This window comes from Mustela erminea, chromosome 5, assembly GCF_009829155.1.
Source record: "Mustela erminea isolate mMusErm1 chromosome 5, mMusErm1.Pri, whole genome shotgun sequence".
Classification (NCBI taxonomy): domain Eukaryota; kingdom Metazoa; phylum Chordata; class Mammalia; order Carnivora; family Mustelidae; genus Mustela; species Mustela erminea.
Genome location: NC_045618.1, coordinates 134,626,831 through 134,639,385, shown reverse-complemented (window position 1 = coordinate 134,639,385; position 12,555 = coordinate 134,626,831). Strand labels below are relative to the sequence as shown.

The 12,555-nt window shown below is 43.4% G+C and overlaps 1 protein-coding gene across 8 annotated transcripts in view; it reads left to right on the top strand.

The window, feature by feature from the left end:
- Positions 1–12,555, top strand: part of RGS6 (regulator of G protein signaling 6) — a 550,737-nt gene that overhangs the window by 237,634 nt on the left and 300,548 nt on the right. The gene's annotated exons all lie outside the window — the stretch shown is intronic.

The window sequence follows — 12,555 nt, the reverse complement described above, 5'->3', positions numbered from 1 at the left end:
AGGTTTAAAAGTCCTCTTCTATTCAATCTGATGATAGCCTTACTTTGTGTCACTTTAAAATGAGAAGCTAAGTACTACAGGATATCAAGTATTCAATGGCAGTGCTCCATTTCTGCTGGGACAAAGCAAGCCCAGCTTAGGTAATTGTGCTGTAATGTTCAAACCCAGCTGAATGGCTTCTTGTGCCCACAAAGGTCTCTGTACCTTTCACATTCGTAACAATACATCTCTGCTGTGTGTGCACCCAAAATCCAGCGTAGCCTCTGGTATAATTTGTGTGATTAATGGACATTGGGTCCAGCCAATTCCTTATACTCTAGGTCTATAAATTACCATAACAATATAGGCATAATTGCAGGTACATTTTTGTATCTGCCTGGTTCTACAGTGGTTTTACCATTCATTCACTAAGAACAATTATTAACCTTCAACCCCTAAGGCCAGACACACAGTTCCAATTTGGCACGTAAATAGTACAGCAATTTACAATAGGGTGAGGGTTGGGGGGACAACGTAGTTTAAAGGACATAAATAACATACTACACCTGGAAACAGGGAGAGGTCCTGCAGCAAGTGGGAAAAGAGATTGCAGAGGAGTTTGAAAACAAAGAAGAAAAGAAACACCACAGCAGATGTGCTCACACTTCAAATTAAATGTGGAGAATGCTTTTTCCTTCCTCTGTGGATCTGAGCTGCCTCTGTGTGACTGGGTCTGCCTCGGGGATTGAGGGGTCTGGTGCGTGCTGGGAGTCAAATCTCTTTGTCTTGGAAGGTCTATTTACTTGTGTTGGCTCAACTCAGGGTAAATATTCTAGATGATCAATGTATCAAACCCAATAATGTGCCATTTAGGGCATTGTTCTCTAGCAGTCTACACAGTTAAAGAATTTCCTGCCAGTTGATAGCCTCTGCTGTTTCTGTAACATTTGAGTCAGAGGTTTGCTTTTGATAGGAATTTTCTAATTAGAAGGAACTTTGTTGTCCCTGTATCTTGTCTCTATGTATCCCCAACTCACACACTCTTTGAGTCACTGGTCAGACGTTGTTTCTCTCTCAAAAAGTTTCTTCTGTGTTGGAGGGGATGTGGAGAAAAAGGAACCCTCTTATACTGTTGGTGGGAATGCAAGTTGGTGCAGCCTTTTTGGAGAACAGTGTGGAGATTCCTCAAGAAATTAAAAATAGAGCTTCCCTATGACCCTGCAATTGCACTACTGGGTATTTACCCCAAAGATACAGATGTAGTGAAAAGAAGGGCCATCTGTATGGCCCAATGTTTATAGCAGCAATGGCCACAGTCGCCAAACTGTGGAAAGAACCAAGATGCCCTTCAACAGACGAATGGATAAGAAGATGTGGTCCATATCACTATGGAGTATTATGCCTCCATGAGAAAGGACGAATACCCAACTTTTGTAGCAACATGGATGGGACTGGAAGAGATTATGCTGAGTGAAATAAGTCAAGCAGAGAGAGTCAATTATCATATGGTTTCACTTATTTGTGGAGCATAACAAATAGCATGGAGGGCAAGGGGAGTTAGAGAGGAGAAGGGAGTTGGGGGAAATTGGAGGGGGAGGTGAACCAAGAGAGACTATGGACTCTGAAAAACAATCTGAGGGGTTTGAAGGGGCGGGGGGTGGGAGGTTGGGGGAACCAGGTGGTGGGTATTAGAGAGGGCACGGATTGCATGGAGCACTGGGTGTGGTGCAAAAACAATGAATACTGTTATGCTGAAAATAAATTAAAAAAAAAAAAGAAAAGTTTCTTGTGGGCAGGAATTGGACCTCATTGATTTTTTTTTTCTTTTACAATGCTCTCCACAAGTATTTACTGACTAAATAAATTATATAATTTACAGAAAGAGTCTGTGAGGCCTATAAACAACTTCTTTAAGATACTTAATAAAAACAATAAAAAATATGGGCATTTAGCCATGACCTGTTCATACAACAAAGTTATTTTATATACATACAAATTAAAAAACCCAATCCAATCAACCTCTTAAGGGAAACCATTAGAATGATTTCACTTACTTGTGGAGCCTAAGGACACAGAGGACACTGGGAGGAGAAGAGAACTGAGTTGGGGGAAATCGGAGGGGGAGATGAACCATGAGAGACTGTGGACTCTGGGAAACAAACTGAGGGTTTTGGAGGGGAGCGGGGTGGGGGGTTGGGTGAGCCTGGTGGTGGGTATTAAGAAGGGCACGTATTGTGTGGAGCACTGGGTGTGGTCATAAACAATGAATCCTGAAACACTGGAAAAATTAAATTTAAAAGAAAAGAAAATGCTTTATAATAAAAAAAATGATATTGTTGTTAGTTACTGAGGTCATAGTTCAGTTATGCTTTCCCTGAATATATTTTGTACACATTATGTAATAGCTGCAAATAAACTATGGCCATTTCCATGGCTATTCACACAAACTCCAGGCCCAGAAATGCTTAGTTTGAAACAACAGGCAGGAGAGGAGAACTTGCATACATTCCTTTACACGGTTCGTCTTGGAGTCAACATGAAAATGTCAAATTTGTTTTTCTGTCATTTGGCAAAGCTAATCATTTGCCTAAGCACAAGAAGATACATACTTTTCTCCTACTGGCACAAAGTATTATTTGCACAAATATATATTTTGTTAAATGTATGTACTTATCTATTCCTTTCTGAGCGTTTCTGTAAATGACATGTTTCATTTTGTGCCGGGTCCAATCTTATTCAAATCCCCTCAGAGAAAACTCTTCATAACCATCATGATTACACCCAAGTCCTCTCCATCACACATTTATTTCAGTCAGTATTTGACACCACAAGATGACAATACTTCATATGAGGAACGGGGTGTAGCTAACTGGCATACAGGGTGAATTATTTGGATGGGATTATAGACTCGATATAAATGCTCTATATGAAAGAGATTGTAGTAATTAAAAGTTGTGAAAATTAGCATCTGTTCCCAGTGTTCTGATGTATTGACTACTCTCCAAATATTACGTGGTTGATCTTCAAAACAGTCCTGTCAGTGTCGTTGTTAATCTCTTCTCTCAATGGCAAAAATGAGTCTCTAAGAAGGGATTGGCCTTTAGGCAGCTCATTGGGTGGGGCCTCGTCTGGTGGTCTGAGTCTGGTGCTTTTGCCTTCAGAGCCTGTGGCTGGAGGTGGTGGCCAAGCCCACTGGCCTTGCTCTTTCGTGGACCAAAGCAGATGCCACTGTCTGATCCCATTTCTAACTCGCTGAGCCACATGAAACCCAAGAATCCCGAAAGTAGACAAAATCTGTCCTCCATCCTGCCCCGCGTTCCTCCAGAGTGCATTTCATTGGGCACCAGTGCTGATGAAACACAACCAGAGTTTGCGCGACTACCATGCGGCATGTCACCAGCACCCTAACGGGAGACTGCAAGTCACCTGGGTAGAAGGAGGTAGATTTCCTGGAACAGGTGTTGACTTGTTCATCTTCTCCAGCACTTCGGCCTCCTTTGGGAGGGCGACAAGTCTTCTGCTAAACGTCTACTCCCTTTATTTCTAACTTCCTAAGAACTTCAGTTGGGCAACTTTGCGTGTGCTAAGGTGACCTATTTCTGTCCAGGATAACAAAAACATTCCAGATGACCGATGCCTTTTATTGGGGACAGGTTGACCTGATTCTCACCTTCTTGCTTTATTTGCCAAGGCAAATGATCGCAGCTAGGCCTTAGCGCCAACATCTTTTTATTTTTCTCTACTGTTTTTTTATTTTCTTGCAAAAATAGCAGACTTATCCAAGTGCCTAGCTACTATGGCAATAAGTGATATTTAAATAGACGCTGAATACATGTGTCCCAGCTTCAGTGAGTCAGTAGAAGCAGTTGTGGGATCTGATTGCATAAATGCATGGGAATAATGTTTGTCTCTAGGGCAACAGAACTCCTTTGGAGCCCTTGAGAGGACTGTGTTCAGATGCAGAAAGGCTGATGTAATGATCAAACACATTCAGGTGGAAGGGTCAGTTTCTACCTGAATGGAAAATGTCAAGAAATGGCCGTGTGGATTTTCTGCTTCGTAAACATAGCAAATGCTTCAAATAAAAAAAAAGAGAATGAATAGAAAAGCCCTCAAAAAGCTCTAAAAAGGCCTGGGAAATGTAAAGCCATCATGATTGGTTGATGGTGTTAATGCATCTAAGCAAATGTCCTGCCTTATTCAAATATGTGTATTGATTTTTTTTTTTTAACTATGTGATTGACATTAAGAAACTTGGTCCTAAATAAATGAACTTTGCCTGGCAGAATACTGCTGAACTTGTCTTGAATACTTTGGGAAACCCCACTGCAGTACACCCCTAAAAACACAAAACTTGGTTGACAGAATGATGACATTTTTCAGAGATGTCAGTGTCATCGTGGCTACAAGTGTGTTGTGCTGAGTCTGCCACCCTAAAAAGCTTAGGGCACATGGGTGGTCTGTTAGTACCAGTTGATTATTAATTCTGCCGTAAAAATCTAGCTTGGTTCCTTAGATCAGACCCTTTCCAACTTGGCAATGGACTCGTGTGCCTGTATATGCAGATTGGCAGCCTTTTGCTGTCTTGGCAGTAGGCAAAACAAAGAACAAGTTTGAAATTTCAAAGAAAAGTTCAACATTAGGAAGGCCTTCCTGATTTTAAACACCCATTAATGTTCCCTTAAAAAAAAAAAAATGGGGATCTTAGAAGCCTTGTCCTTTGCTCCTCTCCCCCACCATCTCCTCCTGCAACCTTTTCTTCTTTTCTTTCTTCTGAGATTTTCCATCAGTAAAATGGGAAAAATAATAATACATTTGAACCAAATCCTCAGACTCCTTGCTTTACCCCTTAGGCTACATACAAGTGTCCTCTTTTCCTTCTATTTGTTGCTGCATTTTTTGCATTCTTTGTGCTTTTTGTCAGTGATGTCCCTGTTCAAGTTGGCTCCCCATCAACAGAGCTGATGTGCTCTCTCTTGTGTTCCTAAGTGCAAGGGGGCTGTGACATGACTCAGGGAAAAGACGTGTGTGGTTGGTAAACTTTGTCAAGGCATGAGTTACAGGGCTTCTGCCAATGAGTTCAATGTTAGCAAATCAAAATATATTAAATAAGGTGTCCTGAAATAGAAACACACAAGCCAACTTTTTGTGTTGATCCATTGATGAAAATGTGAGCAAAGGCTCCCAGGAACCCAACTTTGTGTTTCTTCTAGGAGCAGTGGTTCAGTATGAACCGATGCTTTGTAGAACATAATTATCACAAGGAACAGAGTAGACTGTGCCTTGCTCTGGGCTTGCCATGAGGACCACATGATGCAAGGCCTGTCTGCTGCAGGGTACCTGCACGGCCGCCATTGGCGTTGTGGCCTGTGGAGGTTAACACATGGGAAAAGAAAAAAAAAATTAATGATAATTCCACTATTTTATCCCAACAATTGGCTTCATTTTGAATCTTCCTTTCAGTCTTTGTTTCTCTGTATTCCCATTTTTACACCACTTGTTACAATGCACACAATTTCAAGTAATTCTTTTAACTTACTGTCCTGTCATGTGCTTCTTCCTGTGTCATGACACAGCCTTGATTTCCCTGGTCTTGCTGGAAATGTGGTGCCTGGGATGAGCCCAGAGCAGTCTTTTTCTAGTTTGAGCCTGATTAATCCCTCATAATCCCAACAAGCCTTAAAATTAATTGTAATTAGTTGTAAAAAAAAAAAAAAATAAGAAAGAAAGAAAGAAAAGAATTCAGTAATAGAGAGAAGACTCATATTGAGCAGAGAAATTTACTAGGCAATCTTGTTTTTAAAGATTATTTATTTATTTGTTTGTTTGTTTATTTATTTTAGAGAGCAAGAACAAGCATATGTAGGGGGAGGAGCAGAGGGAGACACTCTTCAGCAGACTCCCCACCAAGCATGGAGCCCAATGCGGGACTCAATCCCACAACCCTGAGATCATGACCTGAGCTGACACCAGGAGTTGGATGTTTAACAGTCTGAGCCATCCAGGCGTCCCAACCAAAGGATATTTTTATCTCTAGTGAAAAGTTTTCTTAAGCTCAAGGGCCTGGGGCAGTATTCAGTAGGAAAAAGGTGCTGGGAGTATGAAGGAGGAGTCATTCTAAGCTTAGTGAAAGCCGTGGTCTAATACAGGGATTGCCAGACTTTTTCTATAAATGGCCAGATAGTAACCACATTAGGTGTTGTGGGCCATATAGTCTCCGTCAAAACGAGTCAACTCCACATCATAGTTGTGGATGATACCTAAAGAACAGTGTCGCTACATTCCAATAAACTTCGTTTACAATTAAGGTGGAACAGTACATCTGAAGGCCTAAGTGGGTAGTGCTTTCTGTTCCTCTGTTCCCTGCACTTCCAGTGTGTGTCAGGGGTCGCACTGGCTGCCAGGAACACCAGCCAGAGTAACGAGACGTGATTTTCCGTGTCTTGTGAAGTTTGCAGTCTAGAGGGGAAGAGAGAGACCTTAATGAATAATCATACAAATTCATGTTTAATTACCTAGGCTGATAATTGCCATGAAGGAGAGGCTATGGGCAGCAAGACACTCTATAAGAGATTCAGGCATGAAGTTAAGGGGAGCTACACTTTGAGCTGCCTCTAGAAGCTCACTGAAAAGGTAGGGCCTTGATCCTTGTGGAATAAGTGATTTTCATTACCTAATGTTAGGAGCAGGCTCTTGCGGGAAGGAGACGCTAGCTCTCCGTCAGTTTGCAGTGTGCAGCTGGTCACTGAACCACGGCAAAATAGGAACTTTCTGCCTTGAACTAATGAGCCCTCAGATGACCCCTTAACGATCACCCATGGTTATAACAACCATGCCATCTGAATTCTTATGCTAAAACTCGGATTTTTTTTTTTTTTTGCCCATTTTATATAACATCCTTTTTTTCTTATGGTTTTACTTGCCATCTCCTCATTGGCTGACCTGGGGCTGGATTTATTAGCATTGACCACCCCCTTAGTATCATGTGTGTGTGTGAGGGCATGTATTGTTTTATTTAGGAAGAAACAAATAGTGTATGGTTGAGAAATGCACGAGATTCCAGATTACCTTTAGCCTTGGGCAACTTTCTGTTAAGTCAAATCTCTGTCCCCCTTACCCAACCAACCTGTGTCTCCTTTCCCTGGTGGAGGGACACGCCTGGGTCCCTGCACCTGCACCTGGCCATGCCCCCTCCCCAATCACCTGGAGTCTATCGAGGCTGCCTGAGCCTAGCAGCCTTGTGCCTCCTCAGTGATTATCTTTCCCAGGGGAGAGCAGTACACAGAACTCTCTGGGAAGAGCAGCAGCTATTTTCTCACTCTGGTAAATAAAATTATCGACTTCATTACTCCCTACTGGCAATTTCAGTGTTCAGTCACTCTTATTTCTGTATAGGAAAGGACTATCTTTCCATCGTTGGATTCTGTGAAGCAAGTGGGGAATAAGGAGAGAGACATCTTGGATCTCATATACATGGTAGGGAGTTGGAGACAGCTGTTGCTTGCATGTGATGGCCACTTGTGGGTTTACCCAGGGTGACAGTGGCAGGGGAGGAGGTCCCCAGAGCAGCTTCCCAACAGCTTCCCAGCAACTGATGCTTCAGGGCCAGTGGAGAGTCATGGGGTTCGTGCTCCACACCCCAGTTCTCCATTGGTTGCACTGGGGCAGGGTGGGCACCCAAAAGGAGCTTCCTGGGATGAGAAGTGTTGGAGCACGTATGTAGGAAAAGCCCAGAGACTTCTAGAAGTATGAGGAGCAGATTCTAGGAGATGAAGTGTGATCAGCTGAGAATTTGAGTTATAGAGTTTTACTCCTTAAAGTTTTTGTTATAGTTTATTACTGTTAATGGGATCCCAGCTTTCCACCAAGCTGTGCAGCATTTCAAAGCCTGGACGACATTGTTAATGAGCAGAAATTCCTGATGGTGCCTCTTTTTTAGCCATTCAATCCTTACCTTAGTCCTTTTGAAATCTCTGTAAATCCTTGAGATTAGAAGTGTAGGTTGTGGGGTGCCTGGGTGGCTCAGTGGGTTAAAGCCTCTGCCTTCAGCTCAGGTCATGATCCCAGGGTCCTGGGATTGAGCCCCACATCGGGCTCTCTGCTCAGCAGGCAGCCTGTTTCCCCCGCTCTCTCTCTGCCTGTCTCTCTGCCTACCTATGATCTATCTGTCAAATAAATAAATAAAATCTTAAAAAAAAAAAAAGAAGTGTAGGTTGTCTCATTGAATGAACTTGTCAAACCACTACTAGGTATCAGGAAGAAAGAGATTTCTCTCTCCTCCTTAGCAATATGTTTATTTTCATAATGGGTTTGATAACCTTAGTTCATTTTCCATTGGAATGCTTCCTTGCTACTCTACTTTTTTTTTTCTTTTTAATAGGCTCCACACCCACCCAGGAGCCTAAACAGGGTTTGAACTCATGACCCTGAGATCAAGACTGAGATGAGACCAAGTTGGACACCTAACCAACTGCGCTACCCAGGCACACCCTGGCTACTTTATTTTATTATATTATATTTTTTGTTTTTTTTTAAGATTTATTGATTGGACAGAGAGAGTGCATGTGCGTGAACATGAGAGTAGAGGGAGGGACAGAGAGAGAAAAGGAGAGAATCCTCGAGCAGACTCCCTGCTGAGCATGGAGCCCAACACAGGCTCAGTCCCACAACCCTGAGATCATGACCTGAACCGAAACCATTACCCCAGTGCTTAACCAACTGAGCCACGCAGGTGCCCCTTCTACTCTATTTAAGAAATTATCTCATTGTTATTATTCTAAGTGAATTCTGCATTATCTTTTAAAGGGGGGGAACTGATCATCTGACTCCTTTTCTTAAAACCTGTCATGGCTCTCCAAGGATGCTAGTAAGGGATGGAGATAGGATGCAAACAAAAGGCAGTGCCAAAAGTCAGTAATCAAGATAAAAAATGTTCAATGCACTATTTTCTGAAAACCTAATGAGCAAACTGTGGCTCACATCTGTATTTATGAATGAGGTCTTGACGCATGCTCTCCCTGTCTCCAGGAGGCCCCCAGAGGCCTCATCGCACCTCTCTACCTCTTGTGTCCAACTCCATCCACACTGACCTCTGTGGTCACTTTCCTTTCTACAACCCACGATGGTTCCTCCCCTCTAAGCCCTTGCATGGGTTGTTCCCTTTCTGTATCCCTGCCTGGGAAGCCTCTGCTTACCCGTTTGAACTCACTCAGTGTCCCTTTTCAGGGTCAGGAGCCTCTACTGCGTGTCTTCAAGGAGATGGGTGGCCTTCCTTGAGATCATTGAGCAGGTAGACATGCACTGGGGCATTTTGCTTATTGACATCTAACTCCTCCTGCTGACCAGAAGTTCCCTGAATGTAGAGGACCTCTCTTAGCACAGCAGCTCCCACCTGACAATTAATAATCAATGAATGGGTGTTTGTCTAACGTGCATCTGGCATACCCCCGTGATATTGGATCTGGGGACTTCAAAGGGTTGTTTTCCTGATGGCGGGAGTAACAGCACACGTTGGCCACCATCTGTGGAGTTCTTTCTCATCTTGACAGCAGATGGCAAGTAGGTTAGGCTGCACCATCATCTCTGCTTATCTCTGTCTCAGACAGATCCTCAAGAGAAGGGAGTACAATGGTAAGAAGAAAAATGAAACCATCACTCCACACGTGAGGAGAGGGAAATCTCAGAGAAGGAACGTGAGTTGCCCAGAGTCTGTAGCGCAGGCAAGAATTCACACCTTCCTGTGACGCCTCTGAGTGCACGTCCTTGTCCTCTGCTGGCTCTGTCAAGAGGAGGTACTGAAGGAGAATCTCCTTTCACTTTCCAGCAAAAGGACAAAGGAGATTAGGAACCTTTTCTTAGCGTTAATGCTTTAGCAATTTCTAGACTTCCTTTTCCTGTTAATCCCTTAAAACATCTAATTTGCACATCTCTGTGCCTAGAGGCTGAGTGTTTGGTGTAAACTCCACAGTAAATAAAAGGCAACAAGACAAATAAATAAAAAGTAATGAAAGGCATTTCCTGGTTGGTAGTAGATAATTTTCTTTCTCTTGTCCACTCTCTCAGGTTGGCTTTATCCTCTCCACCTCCAAGGACTTAATTGGATCTGTCTCTCTTATTAGCCCTCAGGTTAAACTGGCTTCCAGAGAGATGCTGTCTCCTATTAGACTTGTTCCCTTGACAGACCTTCACAGAAGCCAAGCACAGACTGAACTGTTCATCAGTGTAAGGACAGAACACTAGTTCTGAATGGCCCTTGTGGTCATGGTGGAAGCCCTTGCCTGCTGTTTGCACTTTGGCCTGAACCCCAGTGAGGTGCAAGGTCAGGCCTGGGAAATACTCCACCAGTAGAATTGCCTCCTCTAATGTGAGACCTCTCCCGCATGAAGAGTACACGCTCTGGAGAGGACTGGGTGCTACCTCAGTGGTTTTCTATTCATATATTCAGCAAATGTTTACTGAGCATCCACTATGTGTGAGGCATTTCTAGGCTCTGGGTATATGCAATGAACAACATAAAGCCCCTGTCCCCTTAAAGTTTACATTCTCATGAAGGAAACAGTCAATGGACAAGTAACCAAATAAGTCTTATTTCCTGTACAAGTACTATGGAGAAATTTTGATTAGGGATAATGTTTGATGATGGTGGAAGGTAGCATATGGGGTGGTCAAGAAAGGCCTCCCTACAGAGGGGACATTTGAGCAGAAGCCTGAGTCATCAGAAGAAGGAGCCCCATGAAGGTCTGGGAGATGTTTACCAGGTGAGGCACAGAGCACATGGAAAGCTGAGTTCAGAGTAAGGTTGATTATCCAACAATGAGCAAGAGGCCACTGCAGCTGGAAAGTATGGAGTGAGGAGCAGCGTGGCAGGAAGTGAGACCAGAGATATGGGCAGGGCCAAAGTAGGAGGAACTTTATGTAGACCACTATCTGTAATGGAAGGCACATATCTAATTTAGGCTTTAAAAAGACATTCTGGATGCTTTGGGCACTAAAGAATGGATTCTAGTTGAGCAGGGAGATACAGTGAGAGCCTACTGGAACATTCCAAGTAAAAGAAGAAAGGGACTTGGAATGGAGTATTAGTGGAGGTGGTGAGAAGAAGTCAGGTGCTTGTGTGTTTTGAAGGTGCTCATTCACCATTGATGTTGGGTCATATGTGAGCTATGAAGGAAAGAGATGAGTCAAACATCAGAGTTCCTTTATGAATATTTATTGAACACTTATTATGGACCAGCCATTGTTCCGTGTATTTGGATGTACCTGTGAGCAAAATGGTCAAAGATTCCTGCCCTTGTAGAGCTTATGTTCTAGCAGGGCAAAGCCAGAAACAGTAAACAAGTAAAAAACAGTCAACTGTAGTGTATATTCAGAAGATGGTAAGTGTTGTGGCAGACAGAAAGAAAATAGAGCAGAGGAGGGACCCTTGGGAGAAGGACAGTTAGAGTTTTAGTTAGGGTGGTCTGAGCAGATCTGCTTAAGAAGTCACCCAAATTTTTGGTCTGAGTAGTTAAATGGATAATGTTGCTATTTAATGAGATGTCTAGAAAGAATAAGATAAAACTGGAGGGGGCGCCTGGGTGGCTCAGTGGATTAAAGCCGCTGCCTTCGGCTCAGGTCATGATCTCAGTGTCCTGGGATCGAGCCCCGCATCGGGCCCTCTGCTCAGCAGGGAGCCTGCTTCCCCCTCTGTCTCTGCCTGCCTCTCTGCCTACTTGTGATCTCTCTCTCTGTCAAATAAAATAAATAAAATCTTTTTTAAAAAAAAAAGATAAAACTGGAGGAAGGAACAGATTGAAAAGGTAGTGAGTAAACTTATTAGTTTCAATAGTGACCTTGAGCTTCCTCCTAGTGATGATATCAAGTAGGTCATTGGATATTCAAATCTGGGCTCAAGGAGAAGTCAGAACTACAGAGTTTTGATCATCAGAGTCTAGAAGTTCTTTTAAAGGGCTACATCACCAGGGGTGCCTGGGCACATCTGACTTGGTTGAGCATCTGACTGGGTTTCAGCTCAGGTCATGACCTCAGGGTTGTGAAATCAAGCCCTGCATTTGTCTCCATACTCAATGCAAACTCTGCTTGAAGTTCTCTCTCCCCCTAACCTCGCCCCCTCCTCGTGTCCTCATTCTCTCTCTCTCTCTCTCTCTCTGAAATAAATAAATAAATATTTAAAAGGAAGAAAAAGCCACAGTACCAGATAAGATCTCCAAGAGCATGAATATAAAGACTGAAAAGAGGTCCAAGGGCTCCTGGATCCTCCAATAGGAGGAAGGAAAAGAGGAATTAGGAAAGGAAACCCAGAAGGAGCAGTCGGAAAAGCAGGGGAAAGATAAGGAGCCTGCAAGAAGAGAAGTGGAAGCTGGATTAAAGAGGGAAAGAGCAATCAACTGCGTCCAAAGCATCCAGTAAGATGGTGATGGGCTGGGGAAATGAACAAGATATTTCTTACAGGCTCCTTCTTGGAGGGCGAGTCATTGTGTTACCCCGGGGTCACCATTTTATTGCAGTGTGCAGAGTCACAGAAGGGTGTGCTCTCCCTGTGCGCCCACGAGGGCTGAGCCCTTCATGTCAGTCAGC